This window comes from Xenopus laevis, chromosome 4L, assembly GCF_017654675.1.
Source record: "Xenopus laevis strain J_2021 chromosome 4L, Xenopus_laevis_v10.1, whole genome shotgun sequence".
In the NCBI taxonomy this organism is placed as follows: domain Eukaryota; kingdom Metazoa; phylum Chordata; class Amphibia; order Anura; family Pipidae; genus Xenopus; species Xenopus laevis.
The window spans coordinates 78,150,896-78,174,998 of record NC_054377.1 but is presented as its reverse complement, the minus strand read 5'-3'; the positions used below and the strand labels follow the sequence as shown (position 1 = coordinate 78,174,998).

The 24,103-nt window shown below is 36.8% G+C and overlaps 1 protein-coding gene across 4 annotated transcripts in view; it reads right to left on the bottom strand.

Annotated features, from left to right (window-relative positions):
- Positions 1–24,103, bottom strand: part of gng12.L (guanine nucleotide binding protein (G protein), gamma 12 L homeolog) — a 40,632-nt gene that overhangs the window by 11,776 nt on the left and 4,753 nt on the right. The window contains exons 2-3 of one of the 4 annotated variants that reach the window (XM_041589399.1): positions 19,429–19,521; positions 8,862–8,924 (exon numbers count right to left, since the gene is read on the bottom strand). The exons of 1 other annotated variant lie outside the window; for it this stretch is intronic. The gene's annotated coding sequence lies outside the window, so the exon portion shown is untranslated. 4 annotated transcript variants of the gene reach the window in all.

Sequence of the window (24,103 nt, the reverse complement as noted above, 5' to 3'; positions counted from 1 at the left end):
CCGGTTATGCAGACATTTTGGAGGGAGGTAATACAAATAATCAGCACAAAAACGGGTATTCTAGTACCAATGGACCCCAAGGTGTTAATATTAAATCTAATGGAGGATATATCTCCAAAAAGATCACAGAGGACGATCCTAATCAGTTTATGCATGTACGCTAAAAAAGTTATAGAATTAAAATGGAAAACTAGAGGGGGACCAACGACACAGGGGTGGGAGCAACTAATTAACAAAGCGCTCCCCTTGCATAAACTTACATATATGAGAAGGGGCTGTCCGGAGAAATTCAATAAAGTTTGGGCAACCGGGACAGAGGAGGATTCAGATCTAGGCTAACTGCAGTAGGAGGAAATAAAATGTATGTAACGCTGGAATTGAATATATATGTAACTGGAATAAACCTGAGTTGTAATAATAATCTGGTTAATGTTTGTAAAGATTGTTTTATTTTGTTAAAAGGAAAAAAGATGCAATACTATCATAGAAAGTACCTTTTTTTTTGTCTGTATTGATACAAAATGCACAATAAAAGAATTGTTAAAAAAAAACAATGCCAGAGCTAATCACTGCTCCTTAAAGGAACAGTAATACCTAACAATAAAAGAATTTTAAAGCAATTAAAATATAATGTACCGTTACATACATTAGTAAAAGTTATGTGTTTGCTTTAGAGAGACAACTATAGTCAGCCATTTTTGTTAAGCCATTCAAGCTTAAAAAAAAAAAAAAAAAAGGCACAGGCTACTTAGAAGATAACAGATAAGCTCCTGCAGAGTGCATCCATTTTCTGCTATGTAACATGTGCTTTGAATGGTTGCCCCCATGGCTACACAGCAGCTTGTAGCAAACATACCGATTGTACCAGTGCAGGACAACACCGTATTATTTTTTAAATACTTTAAAACACTTTTTTGGAGTTACTGTTCTTAAGGGCAATGATACAAGCTATTTAAAGCACTTACTAAAGTCACCCCAGGTCGTTTTGCCCTAATAGAGATTCACAACCTAAAATGATAGCATATGGTACACAATGATACACTGTGGAGAAAAAAAGCCCATGACGCTCTGCTCCTGGTTTTTTGCACTTTGTACCTCGATTGCTTCATTGTATATTAATAATACCACTGTCTGCATGATGCTTAAAGGCAACAATGTGGATGTGAACCCCAAAAAGAAAATTTAATATTTTTAAAGTTATGTATAAATGGAATTGCTATGGAAAGCTGATGTTGGCCACTTTCTGCACTCATACAGTCAAGACAGTTGCATTTTCTTACATTGTTTCAATAGTCACAACTACCAAAGACACACACACACACACACACACTTAAATAGTATTAACATATTACTTTAAAACCACTGAACATTTTTATGTATATTTGAATTTGTTCAGAATACGAGTTTCTTTCATAAGGAAAAATTGTATTTTTGGGTCCCTTTTACAATAAACGTGTACTTTAACTGTATCCCATAAAAGGCAAGAATCCAGGGATGTGTGTGCAGCTAATGACATAACACATGCATCTGACTGTGAGTCACTGACACAGGATACCAATCTGATAGTGTAAAACTGCAGCAGGAAGTTAAATAATCATTGGAGAGTGGAGAATCATCACTTTTAAATGACTCAAGCAGAAGCCTGGACTAAGTGGGAGGCACACTGGGGTTAGGACAACAATATGCTGTGTTTTACAGTTATATATCTGCACACAGTTCAAACCCTCTCTGATCACTGTGCTGTCCTCTGTGTATGGTTTCCACTTCCAGACGTTACAGTTCCTTGGTAACTACACCTCCGCCCAACAGACTAGCAACCTGGATCATTAGAAAATGTTTAACCAAAAGTAATGTAGTACACTTAGAAACTGTAAAAAATCTTTGAGAAGTTATTTTAGGCAGGGTTTTTTTTTCCCACCCATGATATTTCCACACTGGAACATCTCACTACAGAACAAAACTGCAACTGTCCTACTTACAATCCACAACTGCAGGAAAGAGTTTCTATTCTCCCAAGCATGGCAGCCAACTGCCCATAAAGTTCTGCTTTCAACAGCCATAGAAATACAGTAAATAAAACTCTAAATAAAAGAAGGCTTCAGAGCTATGACATTTTTTTGAAGGCTTTCAAAGGGGACTGCAAGTTGTAGGACAGACGTTGTATATACATTGCATTTATAGGTCCCTTTTACTTCCAGGGCAAATCTGTTAAAGGTGCATAATCGCAGATACATAATGGACAACATAAATAGCTGGGCACTTGGTGAAACAGCAGAAAAGCTTAATTATTTCATAATACACATTTATCACAGTTATATACTGTATTTATACTGTTGCTTTGGTAGGAAGTCAATTATCCGTCATTGTTCTCTCCTCTGAAAAGCAAAACATTAGCCTGTGAATAGAACAGGGTGGTGCTGTACAAAACATCACATTTATGTATTTTAGCCATTATTCTACAGGTAAACATTTTGCAAAACTAGCCACTGCTTTGAATGAGACTACAATACTATTTTTCCATATGTTCGGAGGCCACTAAATTTCCCTTTTGCTGTATCAATTCTTCTGTTTAGGAAGGTTTGCAACCCACAAACATATATAACATTGGCACCACACACCAACAAGACAGCAACTTGCAAATTTGCTGCCCTTTCAGAAAACAATCTGCCTTGCAAAATCTGAGCTCGCATGCAAGTTAGCATGCGAGCATGTGGGAAAATTCTAGTGCTGCATAAAAGTTTCCCACAGTTATGTTAGCAGTACATACACTGGTTATCTAGGACTGCGGCAATTACAGTGAATAGGGAAGTGCAGGACAGAAACAAAGCCCTGCAGACAATAGGTCAGATCTAGAGATATGCTTTATGGTAGCTAGTAATAAAGGCATGAAACAGAAAGACCTTATAAGGTTGATAACCATTCACAATATTTAAATACCCCACTGTGCCTCCTGTCATGGTCATGAATGAAAACTTAATGATGGGTATTATTCAGGCCATATGTAAGTTACAGCTGGCCGTGGCATGGAGAAGTATGAAATATGCTGGTGGATAAATAGGACGTATGCCATAGGGCCTATGGCTGCAAATGTCAGCTCCATCTAGGATGAAAGAGAGAACATTTGTGCCTATAGGTTATCCACCCACTTAAACTGTAAGCTCTATGGGACACTGTGCTGCTTACTACACGGCACTTGCTGTACAAATTTTAAAACTGTACAGCGTTGCTTATCCATCTAGCACTTTTTTTGCTGGGTAAATATCAGCTGCCCTCTGCCAGAATAATGCACAGCGGGTATTATTCGCTGCTTATAAATAAAACTTGGTTGTCTGGTTAAAAAAAAAAGTTTTAGACAAAAAAAAAAAAAACAAACAAACAAACATGAGTGAGGCCTCAAACCACAACCCCTAAGTGGAAAGGTTATCACAGCTGTGACAGGCTGTAGTATCAATAAAAGGGCAGAAGTGTAAGTAAGGGGGGGGGGGGAACCTTTCACAACCAAATTGCTTGTGAGAAAAAACGGATGTTTTCCCACGACTTGCAGCAGTTGACTGTTCAGGCTAAAGGCACAGAGAGCTGTCCTCTCTGCATATGGAGAGAAGTTCCAACTGCTCCTTCAATACTATTTCACAGCTTTTAGTCCCTGAAATATTGTACCAAAAACAGTGTCAGTGTTTTATGTTTTATCTGTTGCTGTATACTACAACAGAACCAGAAGCGAGTGCAATGGACAGATATGGAAAATCAAATATTGCTTTGTGCATTACGCTAAAGAAAAAAAAATACATTTATATTTGAGAATATGTTGATGGCATAGTATACAGTAGCTTAATGTTTACATGCTAATTTTGCGCGCGCGTGTGTGTGTGCCACAAAACAGATTCATACAATTTTCAGACGCGGTTTGTAGTGCCCTTACATTTTTCATGCCATGGCGATCGATCAGTCAGTCGATCTGACAGGTTTAAAGATTTATATGGGCTACCAAAAATTTCGCAGCATGTATTGCCTATGTGACAATATCCGTGGGTGATTGTCACTACTATTTGTCCGACATTACTTTCTTACGATTGCTGCCTGTCAACGGATGGCCCGAGCATTGTGTGATTTCTTCTCTTTACTACTTTATTTTAATCTGAAAGGTTAGTTGCAGGTTGGAACGGTTGATACAACCTAATAATCTGCATGTCTATGGCCATTTGTAACTATATTTCCATTACCAGAAAGTAGCTTGCCTGAGTTCATTTTAGATATCCCCTTTACCTGTCTACAGAAAATTACAGACAAATCTAAACCGTCAGAGCCAATTCCTTAACTTTTATTGGATGAGCACACTGCACATAATGTATCTGCACTCACATTCAGGAGATAACCCGATTGCCTCATGTGATATTAAAAGTACAATCATCGTATTACAAGCACGTGTCCTTTGAAATGTCATTCTGTCCCAACAAGCAATGCTTGCTCTGCACTTGCATCACCTGCCACCGGCGCATCTCAGCAAACAAAGGTCATCTGGTGTATATCACATTCCCAGAACACAAGGTTCATACAGAGGGGTGAAGGCACAGGGCTAGTCCCAGACTTGCAATGAAACCAGGAAAGAATGAAATCCTTCTTGTGACCTGCATTATACATCTTGCATTGTATTCATTACATCAACTGAAGGCAAGTTTCACCTGGGGCTAGAAAGAGTACACGTATTGTTAAAAGGATCTTTTACATGCAAAGGTAGTATGTACTCGTCAGTTAATCCAGGTCTACTTGAAACTATTCACTCAGATGTGGTTAGTAAAACAATACACTACATTGCCAACACCCCTTATACTTTGTAACAGTGGCTATGAATGCTCCCACTTAACATATCAGCCCCTGTAAGGGTTACAGCACACAGGCAGATTCAGGGAAATTAGTCGGGCGGCAGGATGGCACTCGGAACTATTCATTTTCCATAGTTGCCTCACAACAAAACTTCGGGCGACTTCAGAAAATTAATCGCTTTTCCATATACAACACACACACACAAAAAAAAACATACTAACTTTAATTATGGGCGAAAAGGGTACGTCTTAATGCACAACTAGCAATATTTATCCTCTCTGAAGACAAGAGATTGTGTGGAATTTCACACGTCTATAATAAGCAACATTTGGTAAAACTATTGTCTGACCTTTTCTGGTGGAACTCATCTACGTGAGGCCTACGTGTAGGTGATAAATGCCCTTGTGCACTTTCAACTGACAAAACAATGCCATATTATAGGAAACCGATTTACTTTGTCATAAAATGTAGCCAATATGCATTTACAGAAGACGATATTCCTTTTAAAATCATGCAGAGCTTTGAGTCAAAATAGCAGTTATCAAATGACATTACAAATACTTTGTTTGGAAAATGACATCTGCAATATTTTTTTTAAAAAACAAACAATTGAACGCCTAAGCAACAACTGCCATGTTAATAGCCCTGCTTTAGGCAGACATACAATGCATGGTATCCAAATACTGTACATGGGGCGGTGCAAGGTATGATTGCCAGCCTGACATACACACTTTGTTTTGTATATTACCAGTATATTTATGAAAATCTTAAGGTGTCTCAAAATTTTCCATTTTAAAGTATTCGCATGCACTGCATTTTATAAACCCATGAGGTTTGATCACTGACCCCACCAGTGACCAGGCCGCTGAATTGACCTGAAACACAGTTTTTCTAGAATTCAATGTCAGCAGCTTCACCTCTCAATGTAACAACAAAGGCTGCTGCAGCTGCACTAGAAAAAGGACAATGTATACACTTTAATACTTTGTATGTGTTTCGAAGCACAAACTATAGGTGGTTGCGATTGTATGTGTTCTGCATTCGATGCAATTTTAGTCTAGCCAGGTGACTGAAAATAAAATAGGGATTTTTAGATTTTTTAACCTGGTTGATCAATTTTCTGACAGATGTCGGCCAAAAAATGGTAAGATGTACGATCGTTCGAATCCCACTAACCGCACGATAATTATGAACGATCGGTCGGACTTCGCTTAAATCGGTCGTCTATGGGGACCTTAACATTTAAAAAAAATTGGTCACTGAAGGCTCTTGGGGGGGGGGATTAGGCTATTGAGCTACCAAAATTTGCAACTGCCATCCCAAGTATGGCAAGCTGTAGGACTCCGAGCTTACTCCTCTTGACTTAGTTTTATAACCAACTATAAGAATAGTTAAGCAATTTAAAAGGAAACGTATACCTTGCAACGTTTAAGCATCCTAATAGGTGCTAGTTCACACTTTGGAGGCTCAATTTTTATTGTTTTTGCTTGGGCACAGGTCTCCTTAAAAATGAAAATATCCCACCTTTTTCTAAAAATTTCTTTTTGGGAGGGGTCTCTTTTGCACTTCTATCTATTCTTAATAAAGGATATCATTTCTAAGGCAGTTTACTTTCAACTATACAATTAATATAATAATAAATAGTATTCTGTAATTTTTATACATGTGCTGTATTTATTTTTTTAAATTAGCGAGAACATAACATTTAAAGAAGCCCATACCTCTTCATTAAATGTTATGTAATGAATACTTGTAAAATAAGCATGGAGCAACATCACGAAAAACAGATTAATGGCTCCCTCTACTGGACATATAAGAGACTGCATGTCCTCTGTCAGGCTATAAAAGCAAGCTTATGCACCTTTTACATACTATTGAATTGATTACCACCACCTACATAGTGAGAATTATTTTTAGACCAAAAACAAAATTTATTGAAAAAAAAAAAAAACAAAAGTAATGGGAAAGTAATGAAAGGTAATCAAACAGTTGATAAGCTGACTTATGACAGTAAAAAGCATCTTCTCTCTTTCTCTAGATGCATATGGGCATTGTAAGACTAAATACAGCAGAAACATGTTCCCATGAAACAATGTTGCATATTAGACGTTTTAGGAGAGCTAAAATGTACAGGGACATAGTTTCCCTTTAATTACTGTAGGGCAAACAATTTCATTTTCTCTCTCTCTCTTTATGAATTAAAGGAATCCTTCCTATATCTCCAGGGAATAATACTGAGTTTGTTAGCAGGCAAGTAAGACAGTAGTAATAAAATAACTCAAGACCTTTACAGTTTCAGTGACATCTTCCCCAAGCATCTAAGCATACAGTTCTAGAGTTTACATACACCTATACTAAACATGTTTTTTTTTTTAAATGCACACAATTATGTGATACAGGTCTAGACATTGTGATGGCCACTTTATGTGCTTTGTTGCCTTTAACCATTTTGTTACAATTTTAGAAGTATGCTTTAAATCAGGGTTGTCCAAACTTTTTGCAAAGAGGGCCAGATTTGGTGAGGTGAAAATGTGTGGGGGCCGACCATTCAGCCCGACATTCTTTGAACCATTAACATCATTTAACTCATTTAAACAAGATATCGCATAGCCGTAGCAGTAATATTTGGGCACATTAGTGAAATGATCTGCCACTTGGTCTATACTGCTGCCTGTGTACTGAAGGTACACACTTGAAAAAGGACCAGTGGGTCCGAAACATGTCGTGTGGATGCACAATAAAAAGCTAACTTGCAGGAAAATCTGCCTCTGTGAGTGATTCCCATTCTGTGGATAAAATGTGTACTGAAGGTGTTAGCAATAGACACATACTGGACATAGAGAAGCACTGCTCTTGCATACTTCTTGCAATTCCTGATTGCACTGTGCTGGTGGGCCGCATTATTATTAATTTCATTTTGGAGGCTGAGGGCCGGTGTAAATATGAAAAGGGGCCGCATTTGGCCCCCGGGCCTGACTTTTCCAGTCCAGGAGCTTCTTTCTTGTCTGACAGCCATTTAGGCCATAGCAATGAAGGACTCATTTGATGTTAGATGTTGACACTTTAGTAACAATGCCTCCATCTCCCCACCAGTTCCTTTGTTGTTGTCCTGGTGTTCACTTAAAACTTTCGGGGTAAAGTTCCATCCATCCATGGGAGTTAATTAGAGCCTGCTTCCTCAACGAAGCAGTGTCTGCGTGGGCTGAATATTTTTCTGAGGTACGGGCTTGGATTTTGCAATGGTATCAAAGAAGTGGATTTAATGTAGATCCTTAAAGGAACAGTAACACCAAAAAATGTAAGTGTTTTAAAGTAATGAAAATATCATGTAGTGTTGCCCTGCACTGATAAAAAAGATCTGTTTGCTTCAGAAACACTACTATAGTTCATATAAACAAGCTGCTGTGGAGCAATGGCGGAAATTGAAAAACGGCTATATGGCACAGGTTAACTAATGGATAACAGATAACACCATAAGACAGACAGAGCTTATCTGCTATCTGCTGTGTAACTTGAGCTTTTTCTCCTTTGAATGGCTGCCCCTATTGCTACACAGCAGCTTATTGATATAAACAATAGTAGTGTTTGTTAAGCAAACACAGCAGTTTTACCAGTGCAGGGCAACACTGCATTATATTTTCATTACTTTAAAACACTTATTTTTTGACGTTACTGTTCCTTTAAATACATTCACAGGTAAACTTTCCTTTAATTAATTTCTAAGACAATTTGGCAATCAGAAGCTGCTACAATCATTACACCACAATCTGGATTGAGAGTGCAAGTGGTTCTGAAAAAAAACCTTAGTTGAGACATCTCTAGCATAGGTGTATGTAAACTTTAAAACTGTAAACTTTACAGGCCCAGTATCCTTCATCTCAAGCAAGATAAAGTATATTGCCTTCCAGGACATGAGAAATAAAGAGTTCAACAGTTTGTTTTAATTGAGTTAGACTTTAAAATTGAACCATTATTAGCAAGCAGAGACCACAATGGGTAAAAATAAATAAATGAAAAAGGTTTTAAAAAGTGCTGCTTACCTAAGAAAATATTACTACTGTTGAAGACCAGTTCACTTAGATTTGGTGGTTCTTAGAATAAATCTGGAAAATTAAAAACATTCAATTTTTTAACTAAAAAGATATCGATAGCTAAATGCAGTAGTAGACCACAGCAACCAATAAGATTTTATTTTAAACAACAGACCATTACATTTTAGTCCACAGCAACCAATAAGATTTTAATTTTCAACAGACCATTACATTTTATCAGCTGCTTGGTTGCTATAGATGACTAAATCTGTAGCAACCATAGCTGCTTCTATTACACAACCCTTTAATATTGTTGAAAGTTGCTATAGCAAAAATCCATATAACCTTCTACAGGCATAGATACAGGAGTAAAAACTGGACATACACAAAAAGAAGCTTGTGAGCCAGAATGGGCTGATCTGAGCATTTGGCTTCTGGGCTAAGTAAAATGTTAATTTGCTCATTTGCTTCTAGTAGTAGGTGTGGGAATCATTATTATTATATTATTATTATACCGTATTAACCACCTGCAAAAAACATCTAGTAGTTGAAGTGAAAAACGCACTCTAAACATGATTAATAAAGTTAATGCAATGAAGCTCACACTTCACACTAAATCTCCCCGAATCTGCACCTACCCTAAAGCTAATATCAGATGGGGAAGGGGCTCTGAATACTTTTGTAAGACACTGTAAATAAGGTCAGGGCTGTATTGATGCTCTTAAGTATCAAAGTATTACTAATATATATCACAACCAAAATGGACCATTTTCACAGCTGGTGGTTAACATTTGTAAGTGGGAATGTATTTCTTTTACAGTCACACAGAAAAATTATAGGAATATCATGGACATATCTTAAAGGAGAACTAACTAAAGAAGTAAGCTAGAAATGTTGTACATTGTGTTTTGGGCTTCTGTACCTGCCCAAGGCAATCACAGCCAAAGATACCCCAGTAGCTCCCCATCTTATTTTCTGCTGATTCACTGCACATGCTCTGTGCTACTGTCACTTACTGAGCTTAGGGGACAACTCAGAATATACAGTACATACGGACTATACATGTAACGATATAAGGGCAATTGGTAATTAATTATGACTTGGCAGCACAGAAACCAGTGCAATTAGCATCAGAATTTAATAATCAGCCTTGTAGCATCAGCTCATATTACAGTCCAACCTCATTTTTTACTTGATAATTTGTGATGGCCCCTAAGCTTAGCTTCTCAGCAGCTGCTCAGAGCCCACTGAGCATGTGAGTGTCCCACTTTCCAAAATGGTGACCCCCCTGTGACACGTTGAAATCCTGGATCATTGCTGCTATTGGCAAGCTGAAACCTTAGGCTGGTGCAATAAGATCAGCATATAAAATATGGCCTTTTGGGCATATTCATTTTAAGGGCTTAGTTCTTCTTTAACTGTGCTGCTTGTGGACAGCCACAAAACATGGACTGTTGGAAAGCACCAATGGCAAGTTTGGTAGCCTTTGCTACTAGAGAGTTTCACTTCTTATGTGTTCACATATAAACTGCACAGTGGTACAGCTGCAACAGTAAAAAAACATCTGCAATTCTGACACCTTAAGACAAACCGATAAAATTGTGTCTGCACAACCTTTTAACTGCAGTGGGTCTAATATACAACAGAGTACATTTTACAGGACAATATAGCAATAGTAAAACCACAGTCGTATTATGGACTTTATATAGCCATTATTCAGCCTGCACCACGAAAGGGGTCCACAGGTCTCCAACTGTTTAAATGCATTCAGTAGTACAGCTGTTGAACATCTCTAAAGGAGCTGTAATTACTGCTATACTCTCATCCCAGCATGGAGGAGACTGCCTAAAATACTTAATTCTACATGCTCCATGATAGAACAGAAAAGAGAAGTGTCCTCTTCATTTAGAATTAAAGCCAGTGTTTTGGAGGTGATAGATTAATAAAGTTTGCCTTTAAGTGTTAGCAACAGTTGCACAGAAGAACAAAAACAACAACCACACGTGATCTTTGGCACAGAAGTAAAATACAGCTATTAGCACTAATTTGAATAAAATTTTCATATACCGTTTTCTTTGCAGCTTGTTTTGGTATTTGCCTACTGTTTAACAAAAAGAGAGCCAGTTTTATCTTTGTTTCTTGATATGCTAATTCTGTGGTTGGATTCCTCCTTTCAAAATATACAAATGGAAACTCAAAAACTGATATGGACCATATAGACTTGGTAAGGACATCAATGGACAACAACATATTTGAAGAACTAGACAACCCAGCCTGCAGACATAATCACATGGTACATATCTTATTCTGCATTCCTTATTTATCTTATTCTACAGAAAATGGCACTTCAAATTTTCTAATGAAGGAAAAACAATACTTATTTTTGTCTATCTTTTTTACTCTACAATAAAACAACACCTTCTACTTGATGGTAACTGAACTGTATATATCTATGATGGTGTCAAAACAACGGTTTTCTTATGTTTGAATATGTTGTCCCACATTATGTAAATAAATAAATATAAATAAATCCCCAGTCGCTGACAATCCAGATAACAGAACCCATAACTGTACACAAACCCCTACTCAATAAAAAAATTTGGGGCAAAAAAGTCTGGAGCCCACTGAGCATATCAGTGTTGCAGACACTTTCCAAGATGGCGACCCCGTCACAGGTTTCTGGACAATTGCGGCTATTGACAAGCTGAAACTTTAGGCTGTTGGAATAAGTTCAGTGTATGAAATATGGCATTTTTAGCCCTATTCATTTTTAGGGTTTAGTTCTCCTTTAACAGCAGTAGGAAGCAGTATCTTTTTCAAACAGTAAAATAATCAGTGTCATCTGTGTACAGCACTAGTAATTTATCTATGTTTAGAATTGATCCCAATGCTAAGCATAAGCAAGGGCAAAGCAGAGCAGGCAGACCGTTCCCTTGGCTTTTGCAAATTTTAGCCCCCTTACAGCTCTTGCTAATCCACATTATTACCCAAATAATATACATATAAACAGGGTTACCATCAATTTGCCTTTTAAAAGACTGTTAGGGTCATTGTTAAAGGGGTGGTTCACCTTTCAGTATGTTATAGAATGGCTTATTCTAGGAATTCTGACTGACTCTTCAAATGCATATGCCTGGGTCACTAATCCTAGCATGTCAAGATGATAGATGCTGACCCTGCTACAGAGTTTTGCCTCCGTTGACATAATTTGGAAGGGGGGGACCTTTAAGGGGCTAAAATGTAGGGGGGAAAAAAACACGTGTAATAGCATAAAATCATAATACAAAATCACACACATACATTTAAGAGGTACTTTGATGTTGGTATTTAGGACAATATGTATTTGGTCTCAGTATTTATTTTTCTGGTGGTTTGTCTATTCTGCCACTTAAATGTTTCACAGCTCTCTGGTTGTCAGGGTTACTATACTTGTTACATAACCCCCAACTGTCCCATTTTTGCGGGACAGTACAGATTTTGACCGCTCAACCCGCAGTCCCGGATTGTTACGGAAATGTCACAACTTTCTCTTTGTAGCTTTTTCTGGCTGTTCAGTGCAGGAGATCAAAGTTTCTAAAACTTAAATTGGTTTTTGGCAGAGAGCCCAGAAAATGTGGCAAGCGCACTTGGATACTTTTGTAACAATTTGAGATCAGCAAAGAAAAAATTGTAACAATTTTTTGATGAGCAAATCTCTTGGGGAAACTGTGACTTGCAGTTTAAAGGGTAATTCACCTTCTTTAGCAAAACTGTAATAACACATAGAAATGTGTTCAAACTTTCATAACTTGCCAAATTTTGTAAAATGAACATGATAATTAGAGGGTGTGGTCACAAAATGGGCATGGTCAAAAATGTTCTGTCACGCTACGTGAGGCAAATCTTTTTGTCCCACTTTCCATTTCCAAAATGTTGGGAGGTATATTGTTTCAACAATTAGAGGGAATTACAGTTAATTGTAATTTCCAACTTTGGAATTGGAGAGCAAAACAGTTAAAGGCAACAGCAACAAATTTAAAACAAAAAGTTGGGGCAATATTAACACGTTTATAATAAAGGAAAAATAAAGGCAAGTTCCTCTTTGGCCTAAATAACTCCGGTGCACCAATTAAGAAAACTTGCTGCCAAAAATATACACCTCAGTGGACATGGCAAAGTCCACTGAAGCAAGCGGGAACCAAGCACATATTGTCTTAGTTATCTCAGTTATTGGTAAGAGTAAAACACTTCTGAGACCATATTACTGAATTCTCAAAAGTTCAGGTTTTGAAATATTACAACAGATTCATGCAACGTTGCATATTGACAAGTTTCAAATTAATAGTTTCAGGGGGATATTTATAAAGTGGTGTAGAAATACCATTTTCTGTGACATTTTCTACACAGACAATTACTGTGCAAAAAGCAGTGTATTTATAAAGCTGAGAAGCTGCTGGCTTATCTACTCCAACAGAGAAAATAATGTACTGTATGAGCCATTGGCCTAATAATCACTGATTGGTGGCAAAAAAAAAAATGGTTTGCTGTAAACACAAATGCAAAATTCTGTTGGCAAAAATAGATTAGTAAAAATAAGCAACATCATAACTGTTTGGTCCACCAATAATTTCCAGAATGTATTTACATGAATGAATGTTGGTAAATTAACAATCTGCTTTATAGTGTCTGCTAGCCAGGTCATTAATTATTTTAACACATATTTATAAAGAGCCAACTTATTTTGCAGCTCTGTACAACATAAATTGGTGTATACACTGAACATACAGATTACATAAAAAAAAATATATATATATATATATATATATATATATATATATATATATATATATATATATATATATATATATATATATATATATATATATATATATATATATATATATATATGATAAAGGATCAGCACACTCATTTGTAGATCAATCAAATGTGTTTTTATTCAACACAGCATTGTGTCCAACGTTTCGGTCCCACTTGGGGACCTTTATCCCAAGTGGGACCGAAACGTTGGACACAATGCTGTGTTGAATAAAAACACATTTGATTGATCTACAAATGAGTGTGCTGATCCTTTATCATATATATAATACAACATTTGAACGTGCACCTCAGCAAACCAAGAGGAAAGAGTGCGGACACCCATGAGACTTGTATATATATATATATATATATATATATATATATATATATATATATATATATATATATATATATATATATATATATATACACATACATACATACACACACACGGTAAAGCGGCCCCTACCCAAAGGAGCTTACATTCATTTTTAATAAACAGACAACACAGAACTGGAAACTGCAATAACAAACAAAAAAAAACCAAATCAAATGTTTCCTGGTAGGTTAAAAAAATGAATTCAGTTGGCGGAATAAAAAAACAAAAAAACAAAGCTGTGTCTGTAGCTGGCATTTCCAGTGAATACTATCATCCATTTACGGTGGAAAATATATACAAAGTCGAGCCCCACACTAACTTGACTTTTTGTAATTGACATTTACTAGTATGACAAGTGGTAAAGAGCAGTCACAGACTGTAGTTTTGCCTGTCACTGCCCCCTGTACTGCTACAGCAGGTTAACCTACAACAACCCCTTGCCCTTCTTTGGAAAAGTCAATGGGGTCATTTATAAACACTGGGCAAATTTGCTCCTGGGAAGTAACCCATAGCAACCAATCATTGATTAGATTTTTTCAGTCAGCTGCAGGTTGAACACTAAAAGCAATCTGATTGGTTGCTATAGGTTACTTGCCAGGAGCAAATTTGCCCAGTGTTTATAAATGAGCCCCAATATTTTACCTTTGAAATGATCATAAAGCTAACATTGAGTATAATAATAATATTAAAAAAAGCAATGTATTTTCTCATCATCCAAGGGTCAAATGGTCACACTGCATTGACTTGTGTTAGTGATCACCAACCAGCGGCTCGTGGGCTGTGGGCTGCCAGTCCACATAGGGACTTCCAAATAGCAAATCACAGCCCTTATTTGACACCCCAGGGACTTTTTTTCATGCTTGTGTTGTTCCCCAACTCTTTTTTACATTTGAGTTTGGCTCACTGTTAAAAAAGTTTTAACTTATATGACATACCTAGTTTCAGTTAGCTCTCTATTATGAAGTGAAAGAACAGGTGATATCAGAGTTCCCTGACCTGAATTGAAGTGCAATGCTGTGAAGCCATAAAGAAAAATTTACAGGATAAGCATTAAAAACAAACTCAGCAATTAGCTGTTCCTCGTATCAAACCAGCTGCTTAAAGAGGCTCTTCACCCAAAATCTGTTTTTTGTATAATGAAAAAATTGAATTTCCAATACACATTAATGTTACATAGTTTTAACAGGCCCTCTTCTATCATTTAAAGGGCATGTAAAGATAAAAAAAATAAAATCCCATTTTTACTTTCTTTAATGGATAAGAAACCCATCTTCAATATATTTTAAATTAAAAAATGTGTACCGTTTTTATAAGAAACCTGACTGTATGCAGTGAGATTCCCCCTTCATTTACTGCTGTGGATAGGAATTGTCAGACGGTCCCCAACTGCTGGGCAGGGAAACAATAATACTTATGAACAGCAGGGGGAGCCCCCGCCTTACTTCCCAGCCATGCAGAACTCAAGCAGCTTAGTTTGTTTCCTGTAGAGCAGTCGTAGTGTAGTGATTTGTATTAGATTTTATTTTTACATCCCCTTTAATGTGTCCAACTCTAACTGCAGGGACAAAGATCATGGAGCCAGATTTAAACAGATAAACTGGGATTCTATCTGGAGGATTTTTTTTTGCTGCAGCCACTGGTTCTGCAGAGTTGGAGAAAGTTTGTAATAAACAATACAAAAACTATAAAATCCACATTAGATTACATGACAACACAGGACCCAGTGTAGTCTGCATATTCTGATTATTGATCAGTCTTTCTGATTCGGCTTCCGGCAGATATTATTTGACTTGTGCTGTTTTGATCATTTAGGACAATCCCTAAGCAGACCACACTGAACATGTCCACAGTCTTGGTCTTGCCAAGATGTTTAACAAAGTTACAAGATGGTGACGCCCTGTGGCCAACTTTAAAAGCATAAATAATTTGTTTAAATAGGCTTCTGCTGCAGTAAGCTCATGTTTAGTATACAAAATACAGCATTTCTAGCCTTATTCTATTTTAGACTTTACTTCCCCTTTAAAGGGGTTATTTATCAAAGGTCAAATTTTAGAGCTTTGTGAAGTTTTATTTTATACCTTGAATAAACTCAACTCGAATGCCTTCTTATTTATGAAAAAACTTGAATTGGAAAAAACTTGAATCAGTGAATTCGGAGGGAAAACCTGAAAACTCAAGTTTATCGAGTTTTCTGCAAAGAAAACCCTGAATTGCTTGAATTTATCGAGTTTTCAAGCGAAACCCACCGAAAAAACCTGAACATCATGAGGGCTACAACCACCTTCAAATGGTTCAAGTGACCTCTGTCATGGACTTCTACATGACCTCGACAGGTTTTAGACGGATTCAAGCTATTTCCAACTTCTGGGCATAATAAATCTCGGAAAAAAAATTAGTTTTTGGGTTTTACCTGAAAATTTGGAGTTTTAATTGAAAACTACCCTAGAAAACTTTTTTCAGATACAGCACAACTCGACCTTTTATAAATCTGCCCCTAAATGTATATACCTTTTATAATACAGTGCGGCAGAAAATGTTGTTGCTTTATAAATATTTATGATGAATTGAAATGTTGCTGTAATGGAAACAGCAATGTTTATCCCTTTCTGTAACAGAAGTCAGGTCTCCAAAAAATCTCAATCAGCTGGCAACATTGTTTCAGGAGTGAGAGGAGAAACGCAGAGAGAAAGTATAGCCAGACAGATACTGCTTTCAACAGCAATTACAAATAAACTGAAAGTTGAATTTTCATTTCCTGAAAAGCAACTAATCCCACTGGATTGCTATGAAGAAACTAGTTAAATATAACATATCAAAAAACACTTCTAAGGCCAACTTTAGCGGTTTAACATTATAACTTAAAACTTTCGCAGCACTTCATTTTTGTCACCCAAAGCTTCTATAGGAGACAATTTTGGAATACTGAAGCTCCACATGTGTTTTACCATCATCAATTTAAATTATTGATGGTCGGGAGGCATTTGGAGGAGATTAGTGACCTGCAGAAGAATAGTTTTATCGAAGGCAACAAGTCTCCTCATGTGCCATTGTCCTTAGAGCAGGGCCCTCTTTACCTCTTGTATTGCTTAAACTTGATTAAAGGCATGTTCAATGTATACACATATTTACTGCACAGTGCTGTGGAATTCGTTGCTGCTCTTTAAATAGGTGTTAATAATTGTTTCTGCCCTCTAATGTCACACAGCTGCAGAACAAAGAATTTAGGCAAAAATAGTAAAAAAAAACAAACATGGCCAATAGAGTTTAGGTTACTGTAAGTAATATATGGGCATGACTTATTGCTTTAGCACAGTGATCCCCAACCAGTAGCTCGTGAGCAACAAGTTGCTCCCCAACCCCTTGGATGTTGCTCCCAGTGGCCTCAAAGCAGATGCTCATTTTTCAATTCCAGGCTTGGAGGAACTTTTGGTTGCATAAAAAAACAGTTGCATTGCCAAACAGAGCTTTCTGTAGGCTTCTAGTCCATATAGGGGCTACCAAATAGCCAATCACAGCCCTTCGTTGGCATCCTCATGAACTATTTTCATGCTTACGTTGCTCCCCAACCCTTCTTACATTTGAAAGTGGCTCATGGGTGAAAAAGGTTGGGGATCCCTGCTTTAGCAGGTGTCTGGTTCTGTGATGCCTCCTGTACCATCCATTTGGCCTTCTCTACTAATACTTATCATACTAAAAAGTTCTAAAATACATTTATATGTGCAGGTTATTACCTGGGTAATTTTTAACTCAAACAGCATAATTGTGGTAAAAAACAAATTGTCTAAGTGATGGATGCTTTACATACTATAACAACAGTGCTTGGCCACTATTACTCACATATATGAATGATTTAACAGCTAAATACGAACCTGAGGCCCCGCAATTCCCTATGATTTCAACTCTCCCACACTGGTAGCCTGTTTATAATGTACTCCTCTTTCCCACATTCACACAATCAGAACGTGCACTCACACTACACACATTCTTACCGTTTTATGACAAAAAAAGCCCCTCAAATATAAACAGACTTCAAACAAGATCATACCAAGAGAAGACTCTACGCAGACAACATTTTCCTACATTATGAGCTGCTATCTGGTTACCTTCCCATTATTCTGTTGTGAGGCTGCTGGGGGGAAAGGGAGGGGGGTGAGATCAATCCAACTTGCAGTACAGTAGTAAAGAGTTACTGATGTTTATCAGAGCACAAGGCACATGACTTTATCAGAGCACAAGTCACATGACTGGGGCAGCTGGGAAACTGGCAATAGGTCTAGCTTTCAATATGAAATATAAAAAATCTGTTTGCTCTTTTGAGAAACGGATTTCAGTGCAGAAGTCTGCTGAAGCAGCACTATTAAGTGATGCATTAAAAAATGTCAGTATCTCTTTAATATAAACCTAAAGAAAGTACTACAATAGCAGGTGGGTGGTTTTAATAGAGCTGGGCCACCTGAGGCAAGGACACAGGCTCCTCTTCCCCACCACACTTTATCAAACCCCAATTCTTCACTTTTTCCCTGTATCCCACGACCAAATCCCCTTTGGTCGCTTACCTAATCAGTATATGTTAGATAGGCTGTTTACCTTCACAATTTGTTATCACTTTGAAACTTTCACAAATGGATGAATGATTCAAAAGGTATATACTTTCTATTTTGTGTTTAAAAATTAAATATAAAATTAATTTATTGTCAAAAATGTATAGATTTGTTGAAAATGCAGCTTCACAGAAATGATGGCAACTAATGGATCCGTTATTTTCTCTCTGGAGGGAAACTCCACCACAAAAAATGTTATGAAAGATTCTTTCAATTTACACAGATGAAACACTTTGTGATTTTAAAGGTATTTGTAAATGTAATTGAAAGCCTTTTATGCTATTGGCCATCAATATAAATGAAATTTAAGGAATAAAAAAAAACAAAGATGTGCAAGAAATGCCTGTAACATCCATAAAGAAAGTCCCTCAGTTGACACTTGCAGGAACAGGTTTCTTAAGCACCATGTGCATCACAAAAAAAGCTTACATGCGTGTATATAGAATGTGTTAAATTTCTAACTCTAGATACAAGTAAGGGACATGATATCCAGAATGCTTGGGACCTGGGGTTTTCCAGATAAGGGATCTTTCTGTAATTTGGATCTCCATACATTAAGTTTATTTAAAATTAATTTAACATGAAATACATCCTGTAATTGTGAGCTTTCTGGATAACGGGTCTCCTGATAACAAACATGCTCTTTACTATATTTTTTCAGAAGAATATGTACTTATACATGCATCTTAAGACATATATGAATCGCTCCCAAATCCCGAAATCAGGGTAACAAGTCAAGTCTCCCGTCAGCCCCCTTGTCCATGGAGGGCTCACACTACCAACTTTTATATCTACTTGCCTGATAAGTACTGCCCAAGTTGGTTTCTCACTCCTTCCAAGCTCTCTTGTGACGTCAATGGTAGGTAGGGTTTTCCTAAGATCAGTCACAGCTCTAGTGCGGAAGTAAAATGAAAACAAAATAAATAAATAAAAATATGGAATCTTTTGCACAGTATCAGGAAAGCATATGTGGGAAGAAACGTGTTAACTTTCTTGATTAAGGAGCACTGCCTATGTCAGTGGTGCTAAATTTTTATTGTGAGAAAATATAATACCACAGTTAATTATAAATCACAAGGCCCCACACAAATGGACCGATAACATAAAACAATTTACATACAAGAATAATTATAAAAGAAACATATCTTCCTTTTTCCTGCCACAAAACTAACAAGCTGATGCAGAGCACTGTGAAAGACACTACGGTACCGCCGCCACCTTTGAGGCAGCATTAACTCCTGGGCTCACCTGTGTCAATTCACACACTTCCGCAAAATTGGGATTTTTGGGAAAATTGGTGGGAAGAAGGCAGTGAAGTGAAAGGAATGGCATTGGACACGCGTAACTTCAACAAATGGAAAGAATACACAATGACCATGCCAAAAGTTGCTTAAACACAATTGTGGCTTTCTTCATAAATGACCGCTTAAAGGCATCCATCCATGGTCCAAACATGTACTGTCTCCAACTGATTGGCCATGGGCTGAAAACATAGTTTATGAGGGGGGCCCTAGAAGATAAAACCACCTTTCCAGCAGTAAGCAAACTGGACCTGCACCTCCTCTCAGATCAAGTCTTATTCTCATGGAGATATTCTCTTGTATTCACTGGCCTTGCCTGGTGTTAAATCTAAAACAACAACCTTCATGTTACTGTAAAACTGCTCTTAGCATGCTTTAACCATTGATAATAGAAAATCAGGAGTATGGTGCAATTTGTAGTTCCCTTGCCTTTTAAAGTGGAAGTCAGAACTTGGCTGGCAAGCTGTATAATGCAGGCTGCCACAATATATGTACTGCTGGAGCTTTCAGGTGATTAATAATAATTCCTATGCAACACAATGGGAAGTGTCCGTTCGCAAGTTTTTTTAAAGCCAAGCCAAAAGATGCAATACAAAACATGCCAAATCAGCCCTGTATAGAATTGTTTTTAATGCAATAGATTGTTTTTTTTTCTCCAAAGAAAATATATATTCTAAACAAAATACACAGCAGTAATTAAAAAAGGATATTTAATTAAACCTAAACCAAGTTTTGGGTATGCATCTTAATCACAATCCGATATGGGCCCCATTTGAAAAAGACTAAACAAACACTGTACTTGCAAGAATTCATTTGACATTGACTGGTTGATTGGTCACATCAGTCTTCTGCATGGACGGTTAAGCTTTCAATAATGCTATGTGTTTTACAATAGCTTTGCAATACGATTCCCAGAGCAAGTTCTGGTCTTAAAGGGGTTGTTCATAAAAACATAAAATGGGGGTTCTGCTGTAGATCTAAATCCATGTACACACGCAAACTTGGCCGTAGAAGGAGAATATATCCCATCCCCCCCACCCTACTTATGTTCTGCTCTGTACTTTATTAGTACCTTTCCCCCACATCTTGTTCCCAGTCTTCTTTCATGGGCTTATAAAATATATTAAACACAGTGTCAATATTACCATGGATTTAGTATTAAATGTGTACCTTTCTATTCCCTTTGCCCTTTCTCTTCTGCTATCCATGTGTTTTGCATTTTTGGTTTTAGTTTTGTAAGGAAGTAGAAGCCACAGCCTGAACCTGGCCAACTACTGACTGAACTGAAAAACTGAACTAGTCATTTGCTTTATCTTTCCTTGCTATGGGTTTTTACATACAACTGGTTGATCATGCATTTCACTTCATGGGTTACCGGAACCTTTTCATTACAATAGAGGCTGTACACATGGGGCCACACTGAACCACCAAATGCAAGTGAGAAGCAGCATGTAGCAATGTGTTGTACCCTTGTGGTGCATTTGTTTAAAAAAAGCCAGAAAATGTGCTGTGCATTTATGGTACATTGGAATGCAGAGTGTTCATGGTAACTGTTAACTTTATCACATGTAAATTGAATATTTTTTTCCATTATTGATTTATAATCACTGAACATCATGGTCATTTGTTTGAATACGTATTTATGTTAAAGCTACAGAAGCTCACCCCCTGTATTCACCAGAGAACATTTTGCTAATCAGCAGGACTGGAAAAAGCTTGCTACTTTGTTGCTTTTAATCAACATGAAGGTAATTAATAATAATAATATGCAACTTGAATAAAATACTACTTTATAAAGAAGAAAATTCTCATACTTGAGCAGAGAATATAGCCAAATTAATCTGCAAAATATATTCTTATTGTTCTCCGATACCTTGACAATTATGCTATAATTGTGTTATGTTTTACTTATTCTAATTTATGCAAAGTAATACGCAGGAGTTTCATCAACACCAAAATGGATGTATTAACGAAATAAAAAAATAAATAAAAATACACCCCAGATTCCTTTTATCAAAACAGTTGGCTTTTAGACTCATGCTATAAAATAGCCACAAAACTGCAAAATAAAAAGCAGCTCTTCAAGTCATTTTATCTTTGGAAAGACTTTTGTCTGCAAGTACTGAACAAGGGATCATGTGCACTATGGGTAATCCTATAATACCTTTACTTGGAGGCATACAAACACTAAACACTACAAGACAACTTCAAGGGCAATTGCCCGCATATTTAAAAAAACCTCATTAGACAATGCTCCTACATTTAGGGGATTATTTATCAATGGTTGAGTTGTTTTTTATTTAAAAAAAAATGGGTTTGTTAGGGTATTATTCAGTCAAAACTCAAATATTGTTTTTTTGCCAAAAACTCGATTAATTCAAGTTTTTAATTTTTAAATTCACAGATTCAAGTTTTTTTCTTAAATCAGAAAACATGTGAGTTGAGAATTAATTTGAGGTATAAAAAAAAAAAAAAAAAACCCACAAATCTCGGAAACTCGACCTTAAATAAACCCCTTAAAGTAGCTGTAACAAGTTCCAAAAACAAAATATTTTGCCCGTATTGGCTTCTTTTTTGCATTGTATAACATATTTAGTCCCACTGGGAAAGCTAGAAAAATTATTTAAATTGTTTGATAGCCCAGTCACAGGTGCTGAACAACTCCTATAACCAAAAAAAAAAAAAAAAAAAAAAAAAGTGAGATTTTTTTTATTTTATTTACACATCTTTAAAACACCAGAATTTACATTTTACAAAAACAGTATGATATAAAGACATGCACAGTTTTCTACATTGGTATAGAGACACCACTGGAGAAAAATTGCCTGCTCTCATCCAGCCCATCTTTTGTTCAAACTGACAACTGCAACATAGACCACCAATGAGCACATGGGATGGCTTTTAGCAGGAAAATAAATAGATTAGGTCTGCAAAAAAATGTCCTGTGCATGCACATATGGGCCCTAAAAAACAAAAAAAAACCATTGGAATAAGTCAATTTTATGTATCCATTTTGCTGATTTTGGAGCAACCTGGCAGCACTAACAAGTTGCAGTTTTATTGATTTCTAAAAAGAGGCTTTAAAATCGGAATGAAAGTTGGGTCATATGGAAATCATGTTAGCATCTGCTGAGCCACCTAACCCAAAGCCAAAAATGGTTTTATCAAGAAGTTTTCAGAAAGAAATACATTCAAATCAAACCTCTGTCAATTCCATACTGATCGGTTTATGATCAATTTCAGAGAACCATAAGTGGTTCAATCCGACAAAGGGTTTTATATGCTGAAATGTAATTTTATTTAAACTTGATATTGTACAAGAAATGCAAAAATACAAGCCAATGTAAAAAATAGGTGCGATTATATCATAGTTCAGCATTTGCCTGACTCCTAGTTTAGCTGAAGTTCACGGATTACATTGACATGGAGAACATGAGGAGAACATATGAAGTGTATTACAGAGGATGGAAATACTGAGAACAAAATACCAATATCCATTTAAAAGGCACATAGGACATATTACAATATAAGTAATTCATTTTAAATCTCTGGTCCTCATTCATAGCACTGTAAGCAAACACAAATATAGACCAAGTTGACCCTGTTAATTATAATTGGAGGTTCACATATGACAAACTGTGGAAGGAGCAGGTTTATGGGAACAACAAAGGATAATGGCACAAACCAGAAAAAAATGCAGACACAAAAGATCAAAATTAATGGTAAAAAAAAGAATAATGATAATAAATAGGAATTCTTATTTGTAGATCCTGGATGGACAGAAATAAAAGGTTGCCATACACTCCCAGATAAATTAGGGCAGTTGGGAAAATTCCTAGTTTACTGCCCCAAACCACCTGGACACCTAAGGCACACGGAGGCGTCAGATTATTTATTTATTTTTTAAAACATCAGTTTTTATTGGTTTTCATTTGCAAAACAGGGGGGGGGAGGAAAGAAAAGGGGGGGGTAGTGGTCCCACCTGGGGAGACATGTACAGTTCCCAAGTTGCACAGATAATTCTCAAGCTATCTCATACATTCCCACTTTTGCCCATTTGGTAGAGTTGATTCCCCCATGAGAGTTAGTCCTTCAGCCTAAGTCCATGGCTGCCAAAATCAAATTTGTCGGGACATCCCCGTGCTAAGTATGTGAGTTTAATCATAGGGAGCA